At 38.1% G+C, this 21,006-nt stretch overlaps 1 protein-coding gene across 1 annotated transcript in view; it reads right to left on the bottom strand.

The window, feature by feature from the left end:
• Window positions 1-21,006, bottom strand: part of HHLA2 (HHLA2 member of B7 family) — a 149,825-nt gene that overhangs the window by 126,180 nt on the left and 2,639 nt on the right. Inside the window, exon 2 of the mRNA XM_081235837.1 lies at window positions 796-1,089. The gene's annotated coding sequence lies outside the window, so the exon portion shown is untranslated. The remainder of the gene's footprint in view (window positions 1-795; window positions 1,090-21,006) is intronic.

Here is a 21,006-nt window from a genome sequence, read left to right as displayed (position 1 = left end):
CCTCATCCCAACCAAAAGTGTGTTATGTAAAAGGAGCAAATAATTTTTTCAGTAGTTGTCATATGGCCAGTGATTGTAAGCCATAGAAAGATACCCTTGAGTACAAGTAAATGCCAATGACCATAGTTGAATCATTTTATAACCTTTAGACTAGTATACTGATACAATGTTTAACAATTAGTTCAGAAGCAGGGAGTAGGGGCTGGATTTGTAGGGTTTTCTGATTTTGAGATGTAAATATTGCTATCACAGTTGATTTCAAACTATCAAGGATTTAATAAACAGATGGCAAAGCTCCTGAAAATTTAACAATTGGTCCTCACAAGCTGGTAGGAGCATGTTCTAAGCAGTACCTTTGAGACTCCAGAATTAAAGTACAAGACCCACTGATTTAAATGTAGATCTTGCCAAGAATGGCACATAAAATAAACACTTAGAGGTTTTCTGTCCATAAACTTGTAGAAAGCAACACATTTCACCCACATTCAATCTTTAATATGAGCTAATGGGAACTTCTTCCATTTTTCAATTTGAAATGTTTAATTATTGTAAAATCACAGGCCACAATATTTAATGGGGTCTAGCCACAGCTAGACCTGAATCAAAAAGCCTAAAGCTTGGGTGGTATATTTTGTTCCTTCCTACAGGGAACAAAGTACAGCAGTGGTATGTTCTTACCACTTGGACAAAAGACCTTAGCTCAGGTTAGGAATACAGAGCGTCTGGACCTACCATCTCACAAAGGCTTTCTATTTCTCCCAAAACATTGATCTGTCACCTAACAAGTCTGCTTACCCATTCAACAGCATGAGTATGCCAATCTGTTCCATTTCCAACGTCCAGTTTTCTTCTTGTTCCTCTTGTTTGGCAGACTCTGTTCTTCAACCAAGGTAGGAAAAGTTACACAGTTTCTTAGAATCCCAGTCTCCTCTACCATAAGGTGAGAATTAATTGAGAACCGTGCAGCCTCCTCAGAGTTTTATGGAGATTAGATTTGGAAGTGTCAGTACAGCTCTTGGCACATGGTACACACTGGCATGTCAGTTTCCTTTTCGTCTTTCTTCCCATGTCCTCACCCAGTTTTGTGGACTAAAAAAACGACAAAAAATAAGCAACATTAGTTTCTGACCTAGCTTTCTTCTTCGCTAATACCCTGTTTCCTCCTCAAGGACACTTTTTGCACATACCTTTGCAAAATCTGACATTTATCATTTGAACTCTGCTCTGAAACTCCCATTTCATCAAATACATGATGGCCTCTCCAGTCACCACGAAATTGTTACAGAATCTACTTATCCAGATTTCACTCTCTAGACTCAAGCAGCTGAAACTTACAATATTCCTCATGAAAGGTTAGGAACTGTAGATTTAGCTGAGGTTCTCAACAAGGGAGGTACTGTAGGCTAGGGTACATCTTGGAAATATGGGAGCATTTTTGCTTTTCTGACAACTGGGGACAGACACAGAGGCTCAGGCATTTAGTGATTAGGGGCAAAGAATGTTAGATATTCTAAACAGAAAGGACAATCCCACACATGGAGTATCTTCCTGAACACGGTTTTAATATCCCAGAGTGCCAAACCCACTATAAGTACAAACTAATGATACTTCAGTAGATGAGATACTAAAAAGATTTTTTCATATACTCATGCAAAAAGTCAACATAACTTAAGAGAAGGATGTTATAGAGAGAAAAGCTTAAATGGGATAGAGACTATTTTAAAACTATTGAATAGTTTACTATCTACTTTCTATCTACTCAATGTTATATAGCATTTTAAAATGCATATTAGTTAAAAAGGATTTCAGTGTAGAAATGCAATTATTGCAAAAACAACAAGGCAGATTGCAAATAGATGATAGCTTTGGGACTCCTTTTGCGACTTCATGCCAAATATTATAAAACTAGCAGAACACTACATTTCATTATAAAAATATTTTTTAAATTTCACATTCTTATCATCTTACATTATTTCTTTGTAGTACAGGGACAAACACTTATATTGGGAAACTAGCATTGGAATTATTTGGGGGTTGCCTGTTTTCAGCTCTTACTACAATATTGTCCCTTATGGCTCATCACATAATTTCTCTACAGCCTTTATTTTTTATTGGAGTAGAATTGCTTTGCAATGTTGTGTTAGTTTCTGCTGTACAATGAAGTGAATCAGCTATATGTATACCTATATCCCCTCCCTCTTGGACCTTCCTCCCACCTCCCCCCGCCATCCCACCCATCTAGGTTGTCACAGAGCACCGAGCTGAGCCCCCTGTGCTATACAGCAGGTTCCCACTAGCTATCTATTTTACACATGGTAGTGTATTTATATCAAACCTAATCTCCCAATTCATCCCACCCTCTCCTTCCCTCCCTGTGTCCACATGTCCGTTCTCTATGTCTACATCTCTATTCTTGCCCTGCAAATAGGTTCATCTGTACCATTTTTCTAGATTCCACATATATGCATTAATATATGATATTTGTTTTTCTCTTTCTGGTATACTTCGTTCCTTTTTATGGCTGAGTAATATTCCATAGTATATATGTACCACATCTTCTTTATCCATTCATCTGTCATTGGACATTTATGTTGTTTCCATGTCCTGGCTATTGTAAATAGCACTGCAATGAACATTAGGGTACATGTAGCCTCTTATTTATAGTTTCTTTCCAATCTATTCTATAGTCCTTATTGCTTATGGAAGAATATAGCCTCCCAGGCTGTTTTAGCTGAGACTGAACATATGTTCCAACATGTAATGGGATTTCAAAATGGCAGGAGACATGTACTTTGTCACTAACACTCTATGTCACAATATACGAAAATTTTTTTTACATCTTTATTGGAGTATAATTGCTTTACAATGGTGTGTTAGTTTCTGCTTTATAACAAAGTGAATCAGTTATACATATACATATGTTCCCTACAATATATGAAATTTTAACACCATACTTGTAATACTGAGTTCATTTGCAAGATTCATATCTCACCATTGCTTTCATTTCAACAGTCTGTATTTTTTTTAAATTAAAAAAAAAACAGTTTGTAATTTATCTTGGCATATTAGTCCTACTTCAACTGGGGTTGTTCCTCCTCATTACATATAAATAAGTTCTCTTTCAATTATGCACAAGAGTAATACTAGATTTTATTCTAGTGTCCACTCATACCAATGCTTCAATTTCCCTGTGTGTCTTGTATGGAGTGACTTCTGATCTTCTCACTTATTCAGGAAGAAAGTACTAATACCTGATACTTCATTGTCTTTTAATGTATTTATGACTGAACATTTACATGCTTGAAAATCTAATTTTTAAAATTTCTCCTGTATTTAACAATCAATTATATTAATTTTTTAAAACTATGCAGTTAGGTTATATTACTGATTCATTTTATTTTGGCATAGAAAAGAAGGCATTACAAACATTTGTTGTAAGGGTGCACTGGGTCTAATAGAGCTGAGAATCATGGATTCCAGGGAATGTTTACAAACATGGGCTCTCCGGGGTCTTGAAGAAAATTCCTTAGCAGTGAGGCCAATCCTTATTCTGTGAGGAGGAGGCAAAGTCTATGGTTTTCAGTGTCTTTGAAGAGTATCATTTCCTTTCATTAATCCTTCTGCATTCATTAAAAAGAATGAAATAATACCATTTGCAGCAACATGAATGGACCTGGCGATTATCATACTAAGTAAGGTAAATCAGACAGAGAAAGACAAATATCATATGATATCACGTATATGCAGAATCTTAAAAAAAATGATACAAATGGACTTATTTACAAAGCAGAAACAGACTCACAGATTCAGAAATGAATTTATGGTTACTGGGGGGGAAGGGTGTGGGGGAGGGATAGATTGGGAGTTTGGGATTGACATGTACACACTGCTATATTTAAAACAGATAACCAACAAGGACCTAATATACAGCACAGGGAATTTACAGATAAGCAAGGGAAGGAAGCTAGAATGATCCATATGGTAATAGATAAGAGTTTGAGACAACAATATAAACTCAAGTTTAGCTTAATTATAGATATAGATGGTTACATATAAAAATATTTCTAGATAGGTACATGCAAGTTTTAGTGTATGAGTTAGCATAACACATATTTCTTTGATCTGTTGGCTAAAATAGTTGATTCTAGGACTGAGGCAGAAAATCAGCCTGAACTTAAGAATAAAAGGTAAAACTGTGAAACTTTTAGAGAAAAAAATATTAGAGAAAATCTTTAATAACCAGAGCTGGGCAAAGTTCTGAGATTTGACACTAAAAGTATGATCCATAATCATACTTATAAACTTGACATCATCAAAATTTAAACCTTTACTTTGTGAAAGACCTTGTTAGGAGAATGAAAAGGAAAACTATAGATTGAGAGAAAATATTTGTAAGCCACATATCTGGTAAAGAACTAGTATCTAAAGTATATGAAGCTCTTCCAAAGCTCAAAAGTAAAAAAGCAAAGAATCCAAAAGAAAATAGACAAAAGGCATGAGGAGACATTGTACCTAAGAAGATATTTAGATAGCAAATAAGCACATGAAAAGATGTTCAACATCACTGTACCTAAGAAGATATTTAGATAGCAAATAAGCACATGAAAAGATGTTCAACAACACTAGACATTATGGAAATGCAAATTAAAACTACAGTGAGATAATCACTACACAACTATCATAAAAATTTTAATTAAAAAATTAAATAAAGGGCTTCCCTGGTGGCACAGTGGTTGAGAGTCCGCCTGCCGATGCAGGGGACACGGGTTCGTGCCCCGGTCCGGGAAGATCCCACATGCCGCAGAGCGGCTAGGCCCGTGAGCCATGGACACTGAGCCTGTGCGTCTGGAGCCTGTGCTCCGCAATGGGAGAGGCCACAACAGTGAGAGGCCCGCGTACCGAAAAAAAAAAAAAATTAAATAAAAATGATAAAAAATTTTAAACGAAAATTAAAATATTTTAAAAGTAATGACAACCCCAAACACTAGTGAGGATGTGGAGAAACTGAATCACTCATACATTGCTGAGGGGAATGCAAAACGGCACAGCCAGTCCAGAAAACATCATGGCAATTCTTTAAAAACTAAACATGCAACTACCGTATAATTCAACAACTGCACCCCTGAGCATTTAGCCCAGAGAAATGAAAACTTATGTTCACACAAAAACCTGTAATATTCATAGCAGTTTCATTTGTAATAGTCAAAAATTGGAAACAACACAGCTATCCTTCAATGGGCGAATGGTTAAACAAACTGTGGTACATCTATACCATAGAAAACTACTCAGCAAAAAAAAAAAAAAAGTACCAACTATACATAGTTGTTGAACCATACACAACTGAGGATGAATCTCCAGAGAATTATGCTGAGTTTAAATAACCAGTTCCAAAAGGCTACATATTGTTTCATTCTATTTATGTAACATCCTTTAAATGACAAATTATGTTAACAGAGAACAGTTTTGCAGATGCTAGTGGTTAAGTGAGGTGCGAGGGAGGTGGATATGGCTACAGAAGTTCAACATGAGAGATCCCTGTGGTGATGTATCTTGACTATGTCAATGTCAATATCCTGATGCTATTGCACATAGTTTTTTTGCAAGACGATACCATTGGAGTATACTAGGTAAAGGGGACAAAGGATCTCTCTGGATTATTTCTTATGACTGCATGTGAATCTTCGACTATCTTAAAAGTTGAATTCAATTTAAAAATCTAATTGAGAATCAGGGCAATGGAGAAGCTTTATTGTATATCCAAATAATTTTGTTAGAGGCTGCTATATTATCCAAGTACTCTGGACGAAGCATGGTAATGTTCACTTTGTAGTGGAAAGACTATAGGCTTTGTCATTAGAGACCTTGGATGAGATATAGCTTACCACATATCAGCTGTGTGACCTTGGACAGTCTGACCTTCAGTGTCCTCATCTATAAAACACTAGATTCCTTTTAAGCCTTAAGCAAGGTAGTGTCTAAATTAGAAACATAAAACACTGTATACTTAAAACCCTTGGCACTGTGTCTAACCACACAGTAAGTACTCAAACGCTAGCTATCATGAAGGAGAAAGAATCAGAACATTTGTTTAGCAAGCAACTGTTTCCCTGTCCCTGTGTTAAACTTGACAAGGGATTATTAGATTATAAAACAACATATAAAAGAGACATAGAACCCCAACTAAGCAAACATATGTTAACAGAAGTGTATATGTGATTTTTTAAAAATTGTCTAATAAATTTTCCTCATTTTTAAAGAGTGTATGATTACAGAGACTGGAAAAATTTAAAAAGAAACACAGATAATGCAATCATCATTACAGAATAACATGACTAACCTTATTTTTATATGCATATATTTTTAGAACACTGATATTATGCTGCTTATATACAATTTTCAAATCTACTTTTTGATTGCATGCGTATTTTTCCATGTCATCAAATATCTTAAAACATCTTTTTCAATGTTGCCTAAATTAGAGCCTATATATACAATGGAATATTAACTATGTACCAACGGACATGTTAGTTGATTCCAATTTTTTTCTACTGTAAAAACTAACAGAAAAATTCTAGTTACATAAAACTTTGTCTAAGTGGACTATTGATAAAGGAATGCTTCCTATAGAGGGGATATTAAGAAAAAGAATATACAGGTACCACCCCCCTTTTTGAAAGTTTGCTTTACGCCACTTCATTTTTACAAATTACCCACATTAGTACCTGTTTTCACTAATGGAAGGAAATCCAAAGAGGATTTGGGGTTTTACAAAAAAAAAGGCAAAAAGAAAAAATTACATTCAGCATTTGTTTTGCAGTGGGCTATTATAAAGGCAATGTGTGCCTCAAGCAGTGAGAGTGGCCCCGCCAAACTCCTTCCCCAGGAACTACACTCAGCATCTCAGCATCATGCTGCCATAGCTTTGAACTGTTTCTGTGAGCATCTGTGCTTTATCTTGATTTACTTTGTGCATCCGTTAGCAAAATGTGTCCTAAGATAATTGCTTCTTTGCTTTCCACCATTTCGGCTTACGAAAAGTTTCATAGGAATGCTCTGCTTTCAGGTAGTGGGAGAAATTTGTACTCTAAAATTCTTGATTTGCGTGACAAATCCTTCTGAAAGGAATGAAGCAGGATTTTTAAGAAGATGCTTTTTTGGAAGTAAGTATTTGTTCCACTTGAATTAGTTTCACTCTGATCAACGTATATTATGCTTTTTAAAGTAGAAGTAATAGAAACTTTGGAAGAAAGTGAAAACACCTCAGAATCTATTACAACCAAAGAAAAGAATGTCAAGTACATTGTGAAAAGTATGCCAGATATTGGGAAGGTTTATTTCAAAGCAGTTAGAGCATTCAAATGCCAGACAGTCTATTATTGTGAAAGACAGTTCAGGCCTGCAACGGAGGCTCAAACTAAACTCTGGAATCATTTAGGAAGTGACAGAGGAAAGAAAAAAGGGAAATATATACATAAATTCAACAGCTCAAATTATAGTTTCAGGGAACAGGCATATAATCAAAAAACAAGAAAGGACTGCATCGGGAAGTTGAAATTAAGTTTTCAAAAGAAAAAGCAATAGACAGGATAGACCCCACTACTTGAAGAATAGGATTAAAAAATCATCCAGTGAAAAGAGGCAGAACTGCTTAATTTTGGTTATGTTTCTTCTTTATAAAGGAGAAAAAGTCTTTATTGTATGGTAGAACAATATTGATAGAAAGTTGAAGCCCAAGATGGCTACAGCAAAGTGATAACTGAGGGAGGAAACTTCACATCGCAAAATGTCACAGGGTAGTGTAGTTAATCCAACAAGCAGTATTTCATGAAAAGGAAGGGTGTTCTGCATTTTTACCCATAGCAACATGATGCAAGATAGAAGCAGTAACGTTACTTTCCCCAGAGGATGATATAGCTACTAGCTGCATTTCAGATTCAACTGTAGAGATTTTAAACATGTACATGTACAGCTGCCTTTCAAATGCAGTAAATCAAAACATCCTTATTGGTTGGAAATGGGCATCTGCATAGCAGCAGCATAACTGCTGCTCAGTGAGTGAACTAGTTTTTAGCAGATTAGGGTCACCAACCCTATATATTTAAGAAGATTCTCAACAAATGTTACTTTTATAATCTAAAATGTTAATCCTTAATTACCTTGACTTTACAGCCGGAAACTGCCAATGACAAATTGGTATTATAAAATGTCTTATTGATGTATATTGAAAGGTTATCTTAAGACTCAGATAAGTTCAATTAATTTCTCAGACTAAAAGAATCTCCTCTCTAGTTTTGTAGCCTTAATTAACGTCAAACATAGGTGTCCTACTTCCCCTCTCTCCAAGACACTTAGAATTGATCTCTAATCAGGATATAACTATCCAAACAGATCTTTCTGGATTCATGGTATTTTCCATTATTATTTTAAGCTTTCATCCCAGTAGTTTATGCTAAAACAAATTAAAAGAACTACCCCCCATTTCTACATACATATTCTCTCTTTGATCAGAAGTGAGACAGAGACCATGGAGAAAGCAGTCCACTTTATTCTATGCTAGTCTGACTACAAAAACAAAGGGAATATAAGAAAGATAAAGGTGTGATCCTACCAATCTTCAAGAAAGACAGGCCCAAGTCCAAATATTAGATTCCGTACAACTCAAGGTAAACCTATTGCTTTAACAAATCCATAATGAAAAGCATGGACTGGTAGGAAAACTGTTTTTCTAATTTCAATGGATGTTTGTTTTCTCTTTAAAATTGTGTAGATTTCTTAAGTTACCAGGCAATGCAAATTGTCACAGGCAAAATCAAATTTATAAATAAATGATATCTATTGCTACACAAGACTAAAATAAGAATTTTATATTTAGCGATAGGTCAAAGCTAAGTTTCCAATAAGGATTTCATTAGTGATAGAGCTTTGTACTGAGTTTTGCTAGTCCCTAAGCCAATTTATTTTAAATGGCGGATTTTCTTATCTTCCCAACTCATTTTAGTTTGGAAAAACTGCCTTCACTCTGATACCTCTGAGTTCTCCAAACAATATCACAAATTAGCTAGCTCTTCATGTATAAATCACATAGAGATTAAACAAACTCAGGGGTAATTTGACACTCAGCCATAACACGTATTTTGGTTGGTCTCATCTATTTCCTTCTTGCTTCTTCGGTTACTTTGCATTTTAACCACTGTGAAGAGAGAGACTGAATATTTTAATCCATTTTATTATCTAACATTTGTCATTTACTTTTTGGTAATATTTTTAAAGGGAGATATAAGATATACGTCCTTCAGGACAAAGTCCTGTCATTCTTCCCCGTTCTCTTATAGTTTTCTTACTGTGGTAAACACTGCACTTGAATACACTGAGAAGGTCCTTAAGAAGTCATTAGTTACCTATTAGGGCCATTTAATTACCTTTGGATGAGAACTCTGTTCCCTAATTCCCAGTTTAGAAAGGCCATTTCAGGAAGCAAGTTAGGATTTTATTATTTTGGAATTAAATATCAGACTATAGTTGAAATGTTTATCAACCACCTCAGAAAAAGGACGAATCTTGAAATAGCTCCCTGTAGTTTGTTTATTTGGATAATTCCTGGTTTTCATCAACCTGGATTTAATTCAGATGAGGGAGAAAAGAAAACTCTTAACTCTGACTACCCTGAGATCATCATGTTGTAAGAAAGCCAAGCCACATGGAGAGGCCATGTGTAGGAACTCTTGTTGGACGTCCTAATCCTCACACCATCCCAGCCGAGGTGCCTGTCATGAGCGAATTAGCCTTCGGAGGAATCCAGTCCTCAACCATGGAGTCACCCTAGTCTTCCAGTCTTCCTAGCTGAGGCCTCAAACATTACAGAGCAAAGACAAGACATGCTTGTTATGCTCTGTTTGAGTTCCTGGACCAATCTACTATCACAAGAATATTCAGAGAGCATTACTTGATATAAATATTTTACTGAGCAAGAGACAAACCTTTTGCAACAGGGAGACTTCAAAACCAAAAGTAACACGAAGCTCAGGTCTCAGCAGTTACACCTCAATTTACAAAGAATGAATGAAAGAGTTCAGGTGACCCTTGAACCACCCTAGGGTTAGGAACACCAACCTCCAGCACAGTTCAGCATCCTTGGATTCAACCAACTGCAGATCATGTAGTACTATAGGATTTACTATTGAAAAAATACACATATAAGTGGACCCAAACAGTTCAAACCCATGTTATTCAAGGGTCAACTGTAGATTGTTTTCTACTGTGACTGGTTACTAGAAACTTACATTCCTTTTAGGGTAATAGCACTGTATAAGTTTACTAATTTGTAGCCTATTGGCTAGGAAGCTGTAAGGTCACACAGACATGAAGAAAGCTTAAGTTTTGTTTAAGGTCAGAGTCAGCATTTCAGGGAAATCAGCACAGCTTATTTTGGTTATGTGATATGAGTGTTTGATTTAGGGGTATAGTCAAACTATGGCCTCCATTTTGGTTTTTCTTTAACACTACAGATATAATAGAATGGTGTCTTGTGCTGCAAAATTTTGCTGTACGTTGTTATGCAAAAATAGTAACTAGAACACTGATTAAGCTGTGGGGGTCATGAAAATGAGCAGAATTGACCAGAGGCTCCAACAGCTGTGCTCTGAAAAACCACTACATGTTTGGACAGAGGCAACACACCCAAGGGCTGCTTCCAGGCAATGACTGAGTTCTGTAGGAGACATGGGCCTCCTTGGATGGGTGATTTTGACTGGACTTCCTTGACGGCCTTGTTGAGCCTTCCTTAGACTGTAAAGGCATACTTCCACTCAACCTTCCTTCCATCTATTCCTCATTCACATTCAGACTTACCCACGGTCTGACTGCTCTTCCAGCCTTTTCCATCTCCCTCATCATTTTTTCTCATACAGGCATTTTCTCTAATATAATCCTTTTACATTTAACCCAGTCTTGGTGTCTGATTTCAGAGGACCCAGACAAACACCAGTAGTACTAGAAGTGGTCCGAAAAAACACACAGTAAGATGGGGGTTTGGTACTGGCTTATCCACCACCAGGCAGACAGAGGACACCATCCTCCTTGGTAGGTGGATCACACACTTTCTGGCAAAAGATAGTGGCTAAATTGCTCTATTTTAGTGACCTCTCACCAGTGCATTCTTCATAGCTTTGGTGAATGCTCTCTGGAAAATGTTCCAGTGGAGGTGAATGCTGCAACAGGTAGGGATGATACTGGCATTTGAAAAAAATTGGGGGGAACAATGCTTACAGAGATAGAGGGGTTGGCTGGTTACTGCTAAGTTGCATAGATACTTTACGGAAGGATAATGAGAGATGAGGGCTGTAAACATCACTCAGAAACTAAATAGAAGAGCCAGAAAGCCTTGGTGGTAGCTTACTAAGAGGCCTGTCTCTTGCTAGGAGGGTAGACACAGTTGAGTAGCAGGCTGAAGACTTGATTATTAAAGTTCCAGAGCTCCAGAAACATTTTAATTCTCAGCCAAGGCAGGTCAGTTGTGAAGGTCAGGGCCCTGGTGGGGAAAACCTGGAACCCTGAAACTGGGTAGGGACATCTGAGTGGATGTCCTGAGGATGTTGATTCTGAAACCTTCCAGACCCTCTGGGACTGCAGAGGTAGCATAACCCTCCCCAGTAAGAACAAGCCCAGCATGGCAAAACTTTCACCCTGACAAGGCATTAGGTGATATACACATGGGCTACCCCTACTGTCTCTCCGGGCTGCCAGGACAATAAACAGGGTTAAATCTCAGCTTAACCCAGCTGAAGATGGGCTGGGCCTTATAAGGAAGGAAAGAGACTATACAGCTAAAGAACTATATGAATCACCTGGGATATATTAGCAGGAGCAGGAAATTATTGCTGGAAGTGGATTTTGCAATGCTTGATCAATGGGGACAAAATGTACATCTGAATAAGCCAGAATTCATGGACTTAGAGACACTTTATCAAGACCCAGGATTTAACGCCCGAGCAAGGACCCCAGAGGGTAGGTAAACTAGCAGCTGGGGTAGCTCCTAAAAGCCCGGCTAATTCTCAAAGAGGTTACCCTAACAGAAGGCAAATGAAGGAATTAAGTAGCTGAGGAAAGAGGGCATGTGGTATGGACATGTAAGGCCAAAAGACCCACCAGAAGATTGAGTTCTGTAGGAGGGCACAAAGAGCACACCATTTACCAACACCATCAGGAGTGCACTGGTGAGAGCGGCACCAGCACCACTATGAAATTCTGTGATGGCTTTCCTCTACAAGCCAGGGATGTTGATACTAGAGGCAGTTGCATAGCTAGGCTGGTTGCCATCCATGGAGATGAAGGGGCTTTAAGTAATAGAGGACAGATGGCAGCACTTGTCTGTCAGGAGCCAGGAGGCTGTAATTATCATAATGACTGGCAAGGCCAGAGGGCAGCCAAGGCTGCTTGACCTGCAGGGAGTTGTAAAAATGGTTAACAGGGCATGGTGTCTCTCGAGGCAAAACATATGGGCAGCTAACAAGGTGTTGCTTAATATTACAACCAAATAAAGAACAGAGGAGCAGGATGCTGAAAGTGACCGACCAACCAAGTCACAATCGCTTACTCAGTTCCCAGACCAGATGCTCACATCTGTAACCCTCTGACTTAAGAAGGGGCTGGGGGTCCAGGAGGAAGGACTCCGTTACACCATGGCAAGCATGTACCATGACAACAGAGTGCCTGTACGTGTGATTCAAGTTGATACAACTGGCGGGTGGAGTAATCTCCACATTGTCTCTGGCCTCTGGAGTGAGAGCTGTCATAGTGGGGACAGTCATATGGAAACCTCTGAAATTGCCTCCCAAAATAATAAAAAAAAACATTATCATATCCCATGGAGGGGTGTGGCAAAGATGAGTACCAGCATTAAATAAATATCAGAAGGATGCAGGAATGGTGGATTCTATCATATCTCAATTTAATTTGATAATCTGGCCCCTCCAAAAAGCCAAATAGCTCTTGGAGAATGACTGTAGACTGTCACAACGTCAACCAAGGTGTATCCTAGATTGTAGCTATCGTACTAGGCATGGTATGCTTGATAGAGCAAATTAATATGGCATCAGGTACACATACACAGCCATTAATCTAGTGAATGTATTCTAATCAATCCCAGTCAGGAAAGAGAACCAGGAAGTTTGCATTCGTGTGGATGGACAACAATATTCATTTAAAATTTTCCCTCAGGGCTATGTTAACTCTCCTGTCCTTTGTCATAGTCCAAAGAGGTCTAGACCTTCAGGACATGCCACAGAACATCACACCTATCCATTATATCCATGATATAATACTGATTGAGCAGGAACAACAGGTGGTTGGTAGGCTGGAGGCCATGGTAAAATGCATGCACTCTAGAGGGTGAGAGTTCAAAGATTCAGGTGCCAGTCCCTTCAGTGAAGTTTTAAGAATCCAGTGATCATAGGTATGCTGGGACATGCTCCAAAGTAGAAGACAAATCACTGTATCTTGCATTCCCTACACAAAGAAGGAAGCAATACACGTGGAAGGTCCCTTCAGCTTCTGGAGGAAACCTAGGAATATTCACCCTGCCCATATACAGGGTGATACAAAAGGCTGCCAGCTTTGACAGGTCCTTGGACTGCATGGCAGTGAGGAGTGAACACTTCCATACACAGTTTCTTCCCTTTATTCTTCACTTGGGTCTCTCTTGTGCCAAGATCTGACTGTTGACCCAGCCTTTGCCAGCTCCCTTCCCATTTTCCATCCCAGGTATATAGCTTAATAAATGAGATTGCATGTCTAATCACATTTTGGCCTCTGATTCTTGGAAGACTCAAACAAACACAAGTGCTTTAGAGAAAAGTCACCTAAAGAATAAGAAATCACTTCCATCTTTAAAGAGAGGCTCTAGAGGAAAGAAAAGGAAGGAACCAAATTTACTGAGTGAAGAGAGGATGGTCACATGGGGTAGGAAACAATGAGAGTATGTGTAGCCGTTCTCATCATTCCACCATCTCAGTCTCAACTGAAAAGAAACCAGAACCATCATCTGGTGTGAGGAAGAGTTAATCAGGGCATGACTTTGGTGGTGTTGACTACAAAGCCAGACAAAGGCAGAAGAGATATAGGATCCAATCAGCCATTGTTAAAACATCATTAAGATTGGTGGCTCAGTCAGACAAGAAGACTGTTAAATAGATATTTCAACCATGTAGCTAAGGATTAGTGAAAGAAGTTAGTTACTACCGTGTAGAGAGTTGCAATCTCAAATCAGAGGGAAGTAATTTAACTAACTTTAATTTAGTAATTTAAGGGTTGAACTGGAACCTATTTGAAATAAACCTAGTATGAAAACTATGGGCTTAATATTTTCCTTATTGTGGTGACTCTAAAAAAGGCTCAAAATATGTCTCATTTTAGGAAGAACCATCCTGGCCATATGCAGCCACTGGGTCTTGAGTTCTAGTCAGATCTCAAGTCTGTAGGGGATCAGAATATAACACACAAAAATATGCCACTTCAGCATAAGGATTATTTTGAGCTGAAGACAGTTGAGAAATAGAAGATGCCAAAAAAAAAAAAGCACTCTGCCCTCCCCCACATTTGCCTAAAACAAACTTAGACTCGTAAATCACTGGAGACTCTTACCAGCCCAGAGACAGCCCTAAGAGGAATCTACATAACATGCTTTACCAAAACAACCCTTATCTTCCATGGGTTCCCCCATATATTTACCTTGGAAGCTTAAAACCCTTTTCCTTTGTCTTGTCTCTTCTCTACACATTTACTGTTCTTTGTTAAAATGCTACATAAGCCCAAGTTCTAACCACCCGTATGAGTTATTCATCACTGAGTTTCTCTCCTACATGTGAGCTCATTGCCCATTAATAAACTGTTTATTTTTCTCTCGTTAATCTGCCTTTTCAGTCTAATTCACAGGGCCTCAGCCAAAGAACCTAGAAGGGCAGAGGAAAAAGTTTTCAACTTTAGCTTATTGGACACTTTATCTTAGTCATGATTTATTAACCTGGTAACTGCAACTCATTTGAGATAATAAAACAATTCCCTTAGTAGAGGCAGATACCCTAGGAAATTAGTAAAATTTATGTTTCAAGGAGCATTGTCCCTTGTATTACCCCTTCTAAGACCCTGGGGCTCATTCTGAATTCAAAATTTTATATTTCTTTACATTAGGAAGGATCCCCACCCCCGAATTGCATAAGCTTCAAGCCCCACAAAGCTGGGATATGCCCCTAGAGGCTTCTATAGCAGGCTAAAAAATGCAGACATTGTCCCAAATGCAGGATCATGTATGGATGTCAGGCAGGACAGTGATGTGTCCATATTTGTTCCCAGAGTAATCTTTCTAAAATGCAATGTAGACAAAGTGTGAAAGAGGACCAGGTCTGCTGGGAAAACAGAAGGAAGCTGTCATTGTATTTCAAGCAAGAATAAAGACCTTTCTCCTTTTTATTTTGTGAAAGGACTTCATGTTCCTTTTGAAAGAGCAAGATCCTCTGAGGCATTTCTAATTTTACATATAAAAGCTCTGGCTTCCCATTTCAGAAGTATTATTCTTCCTCCAAGAAGCTGAGGAGATTCAAACCTTTTGCAGTATAACAATCTTTCCTTGCCTTCAGAAAGTAAAATATGGAGTTTCCATACTCAACAGTGTTAGCCTACTAGCATAAGTAAGTAACATAACAGCAACAGTTTGTTTTAAAATTACCTGTCAGTTTAAAAATGGAAAATATAACAGATTTTCAGAGACCTTTTTAACCCAATAAGAGATTCAAATAGAGTATATGCTATATCCCTGGATGATAAACTTAATATTACAAAAAATATCCTAAGAGTACATATTTTAACATTGAATATATTTTAGAGTTCATCTGGAAGAAGAAGAATATATCATAGTCAAGAAGACTGAGAGAACTAGAGGTGGGTTGTTCTACCTGAGAGAAAATCTTATTTTAAGGCCACAAAAACAAAAACAGTTTTTCTTCACAGGCATGAGAATAAGCAAGGAAAAGTCTGTTCAAAGTTTGAAGTCTGAAAATGGACCAAGTATAAACCTTTCACATTAATAGGGTAAGAATGGGCTGGTAGAGGGCTAGCCATTTTTTTCAGAGCTCTCTGGGAAACCAGCAACTTCTGCTCTATGTGGGAGCTGTGGGGAAGGTCTCCCCTTCCTCCTGAGGGCTTAGACAATCACACAGTCTATGTACCATAACAATTGTCTACTCTTTCCCAGAAGGTTACTGTGACAAATCCATACTCTGCCTTGGGGTACTGCAGAGAAGGAAGAAAAGTTTTATACAGAGTTTATGAGTATTCCTCTGAACTCGGTAGCTACACTTTTTCAAAATGTATATTGGGCATGCAGATCAAGCACAAAGACATACTGAAAATAAGTTGTTAGAAAGTCAAAAACATTTTTAGTTTATGCTCTTGATTCAGGACTACATTGGGGTGAGTTCTTTGGAATGCACTTAAACACTTTCCAATTCGAATTCTTAGTGTATGGGACATAGGTGCATGTTCTTCTCCAGATTCTGGAAATACCTGACTCTAAATGGCAGACCCCTTGCTAAAGTTCCTAGGTAAAGAGAGTCAGCTCATACACCCCTGCACCCTTAAGCAAAAGGCTAAAGGGCACTGCCCCCCCATACTAGACACAAAGGAGAGGACCCATCACCTTTGTTCTGAAGTTTGGCTCTCCAAGCAAGAGATCTACCTCAATCATATGAATTCTCCTACCAATTTCCCCTAAAACTTTGCAACCCTTCAGAGCATAGGAGAAAAATGGGACTCCAGAGAGAGAAAGTATCACAGGCCATGGGGGGTACAGAGGAGGCACAACCAACTGTCTTGTGGAAGGGGTACGAGAAAAGAAAAGCCTTCTTCCAAAATACACTATACTCTTCTATATCCTAGGTTGCACTTGCCAGTTTACACATGTATGCCATGCTAGAGTATGAGCTATCTGAGCACAGAGAGCAGGCTCATCAGTCTTTGTATCACCATGCCCAAGCATAGTGCCTAACGCATTATATGTACTCAAATATTTGCTGTGAAAAAAAATTTAGAAAACACTCTGGCTGTCAAAAGCAAAATACTGATCTCTGGATCTACTAGTTTGGGCTTTCACCTTCACACCTTCAGAAAGAAAGAAAAAAATTCTCTCATCAAAATCTCACTAGATGCAAAGGCAGAATGGATTACTTTTCTATTCATGAAGCAAAATATGTAGGTATGGAGTAGGAAATCATCTCCACTAAATAGCTAGGAATAAAAATAAGGTGTTTGGGGCTTCCCTGGTGGTGCAGTGGTTGAGAGTCCGCCTGCCGATGCAGGGGACGTGGGTTCGTGCCCCAGTCTGGGAAGATCCCACATGCCGCGGAGAGGCTGGGCCCGTGAGCCATGGCCGCTGAGCCCGTGTGTCTGGAAACGGGAGAGGCCACAGCAGTGAGAGGCCCACGTACCGCAAAAAATAAGGTGTTTGGATTTAATGTTTGATTACCATGTACTGGTTTGAGCAATGGGTTCCAAAACCTCAGGACAAGGTGCCAATAACCATTTGAAAAACAGGCCATCAGAAAGCCTGGTGTACTGTGTATTGCAATGCAAAGTGTGGCATCTAGCAGATTTTGCTTTTATTAGGTTCTAGGGACCCCCATTAAGAAAGATTTTATGACATTTACTATTTACTCTCCATCTTGAATTTAATTTTTCCTTGAGGGAAAAATGCTGTCCCATAAATAAACTGAATCTTCTCAATCTAGACCTTAAAGAATAAACCTATTTCTATTTAACCTTTAAAACTCTGAAAAATCAGATCAATCTTTCTTGTTAGTATCCAGTATGTGTCAAATTAAGTGTTACTAATGTATATGATGGAATAGAACTCTTTATCAAGAAACTAGAATGAGTGTTTCAATATTTGCAGAATTACCTATTTTGCCATCTGACAGTATATACTACAGCTGATCAATCTTTAGCAGACTCCTTAAAAAAAAGGCTTAAGACCATCTTCACTACTTCAGAACCACATAAGAAATTCAGAAGTGTTGCATTTTAATGTCAGCTGTTGTAGTAAAAGTTGCCAGTGCCTGCCCAGATCCCTTTTCACCAGGCTGATATATGCATTCCCCAGTTGCTATGAATATTGGGGTCTCACTGTTCACAGCTGCATCCTTTTCCAGAAAATTACCCTCGACAATAGAGGCCACCTCACCCAGAGGTGTCTGGGACAGCCCACAGCCAATGACCCAGGGAGACAAGGGTATAAAGACCAGCCATTTTGCCCCACAGTGGGGCATCTTATGGTGCCATTCATGCCCCAGAGAACATATCATGGTGCCTATTACTATGTTCTGTTGAATCTCCTTCCGAATAGCTATCATTTTCTCACCATTCTAATTGTTTCTCATCCCAGTTCAGGAATCTCTCACCTGACTATTTGAATTGCCTTCTGAATCAATGTTCATCTTCCCATAGTCCCTTCTCTACAATATTGTCAGAACACTCTAAGATGCAGATTTAATCATCTTCCACTTCCCCTCCCACAACACACGTGCCTCTACTTGAAATCCTTCAATAACCATCCCCATCACCTACACAGAGGCAGTAAATGGAACTCAGTTCACCCATGCACTTTGTTTCTCCTCCAAGAAAATGAGACCATGGAGCAAAGAAAAGCCTTGATATACATATAATACAATGCAACTTGATGGCATTTATCTACCTTGAGAGCCAAAGTTAGCTGAAACAGTTAACTATAATCTTGGAGGTGTTAGAAGACTTCCATTTAGTAGAGAAGAACTAAAAGACGAAGTAAATCCAGGGGAATGGGTTACAAAACCACTCACTTCCCTTTCTAAGTTAGGGAGTTTATTACAGCAAGTTAGGACTGAGTGTGTCCTACTGGTGTTTTGGGCAGTAACCTCCTGGACCTCTGGCCCAGGAATCTCTTGGTATATTGGACGGGAAATTTCACAGGTTAAGGTTGGGATGATGATTAGCTCTTAAGTGGGTAACTAATGATGAAAGTCAAACCTACAGTAGTATAATTATGTTAAAGAATAATGTGTGCCTATTTGATACTTAAGTATCTAACGTTTGAAAGTTTTGCCTGTTAGAGAAACAGACTGACTTGTGATTCCCATTTATAATACACAGTCGAGTAACTGATTTAGACTTTTGGTTTTACATTAAAATCTACCTTTACAACCAGTAATGGAATATTTCATAGAACTTATTTCCCTCATCTCTCACTTTTTACTTTTAGAGTCAGGAGATTTTATAGTATCTGGAATAGTTTGTCAGATAATATTAAAACAATATAATAAGCTTATGAACAGTTTAAAACCTCTATAGGAATTTAAGCTGTAAATCCCCTCATTAAACTCCACTGTAACAAATTTACTATATTTACAAATTGAATAAGATTTGAATATCAAAATAAAAGAATAAGGTTTCTCATTTTGAACTTCAATGCATTAATAAATCAAATACATTTAACAACTGAAGTAGCCCCTCAAATAGTATTTTCTGGGTTAGAAAGGTCACCCTCAAAGTCATTAGGATCTCACAGTGACATACAAATCCAAATTCAGATCCTTGCAAAATCATAAAACATCGCAAAATTGAGCTGAATTCCTGCATGACAAAAATGTCCCCTCCTTGAGATGGTTCATGAGTTTTCTAGGTCACCACAGTCCCTCCCCATACCACATACACGCATCGCTCAGTCACTCATTTACCTTTACATTCCTGGTTTTTACATAGGCATTAGCTATTTCAACCCATGTCTCTAGAGCAGTGGTTCTCAACCAGAGGGGATATTGTCACCCAGGGGCCAGCTGGCAATGTCTAGAGACATCTTTGGCTGTTACAAGTATGGGTGGGTGCTACTGGCATCTAGTGGGTAGAGGCCAGGGATGCTGTTAAACTCCTACAGTGCACAGCATAGCCCCCAACAACAAAGAATTATCTAGCCTAAAATGTCAATAGTGCTAAGGCCAAGAAATCCTGACCTAGAAGAATGCATCTAAAACCCTCGGCACAGAGGCCTTACAGTGATCTATCATCTTTGTGTATCTTGGAAACTAGTCCATTGACGTTAAATAGGTCACAAGTATTTCCTTTCTTCATGGTTTATAGAGTCCTCATTTGTATTTAATTTCTTAAATTTTGATGAGTTTCTCTTTTCTTTAAAATGTGTTATTTCCTTCAAGAAATCCTTCCTTACACTGAGATTAAAGATACTCTATTTTGCTTCCTTCTAACCATCCTACAAGTATTTCACATTTATGTCTTCAATCCATATGGAATTTATGTGCTGGAATTCAGAGATGTAATTTTGTTTCCATATGGATAACCCATAGCATCAACAGCATTTTTGAAGAGTTCATCTTTCTCCACTAGTTGGTAACACCAACTTTGTCATATACTGAGTTTCCATGTAAACTCTTACCTGTTTCCAGGCTATTTTCTATTTATTCCTGTGATGCCATTATTTTAAGTTATACTTTTATTAGGGAACTTACTACCTGATATGATTCCTTTCTCTTGCTTCTTTAAATTTACTCTTACATGAATTCAGTGTAGGCCCTCTTGGAATTTTACTTGAAATTGTACTGAGTTTACGGATTAGGTAAAGATAACTGACTTTTCTCATTGATGAATATTGTATCCCTGTTTGGATTTTCCATGACTTTAACAATTTCTCTGTAATCATAATGATAGACTTATTCCTGGGTGCTATATATGGTTTGTTTATGAGGTTTTTGGTTTTTACATAATTTTTCTTTAGTTTGGATCTTATATATGGCAAACTTGCTGAACTGTCTTAATAGTTTGTCTGTAGATTCTCTTGGATTTTTCACTTAATCATATTACCTGTAACAGTTTTTTCTTCTGCAATACCTACTAATTTTTTTGTCTCATTGTACTGGCTCTGATCTCTAGCACAGTTTTGAAGAGTGGATGTCTTCACTTTGTTCTTAACTTTAA

The sequence above is a fragment of the Mesoplodon bidens genome (assembly GCF_964165515.1).
Source record: "Mesoplodon bidens genome assembly, chromosome: 5".
Taxonomy (NCBI): Eukaryota; Metazoa; Chordata; class Mammalia; order Artiodactyla; family Ziphiidae; genus Mesoplodon; species Mesoplodon bidens.
The sequence above is the reverse complement of the archived record's forward strand: the minus strand, read 5'-3'. Positions and strand labels throughout refer to the sequence as shown.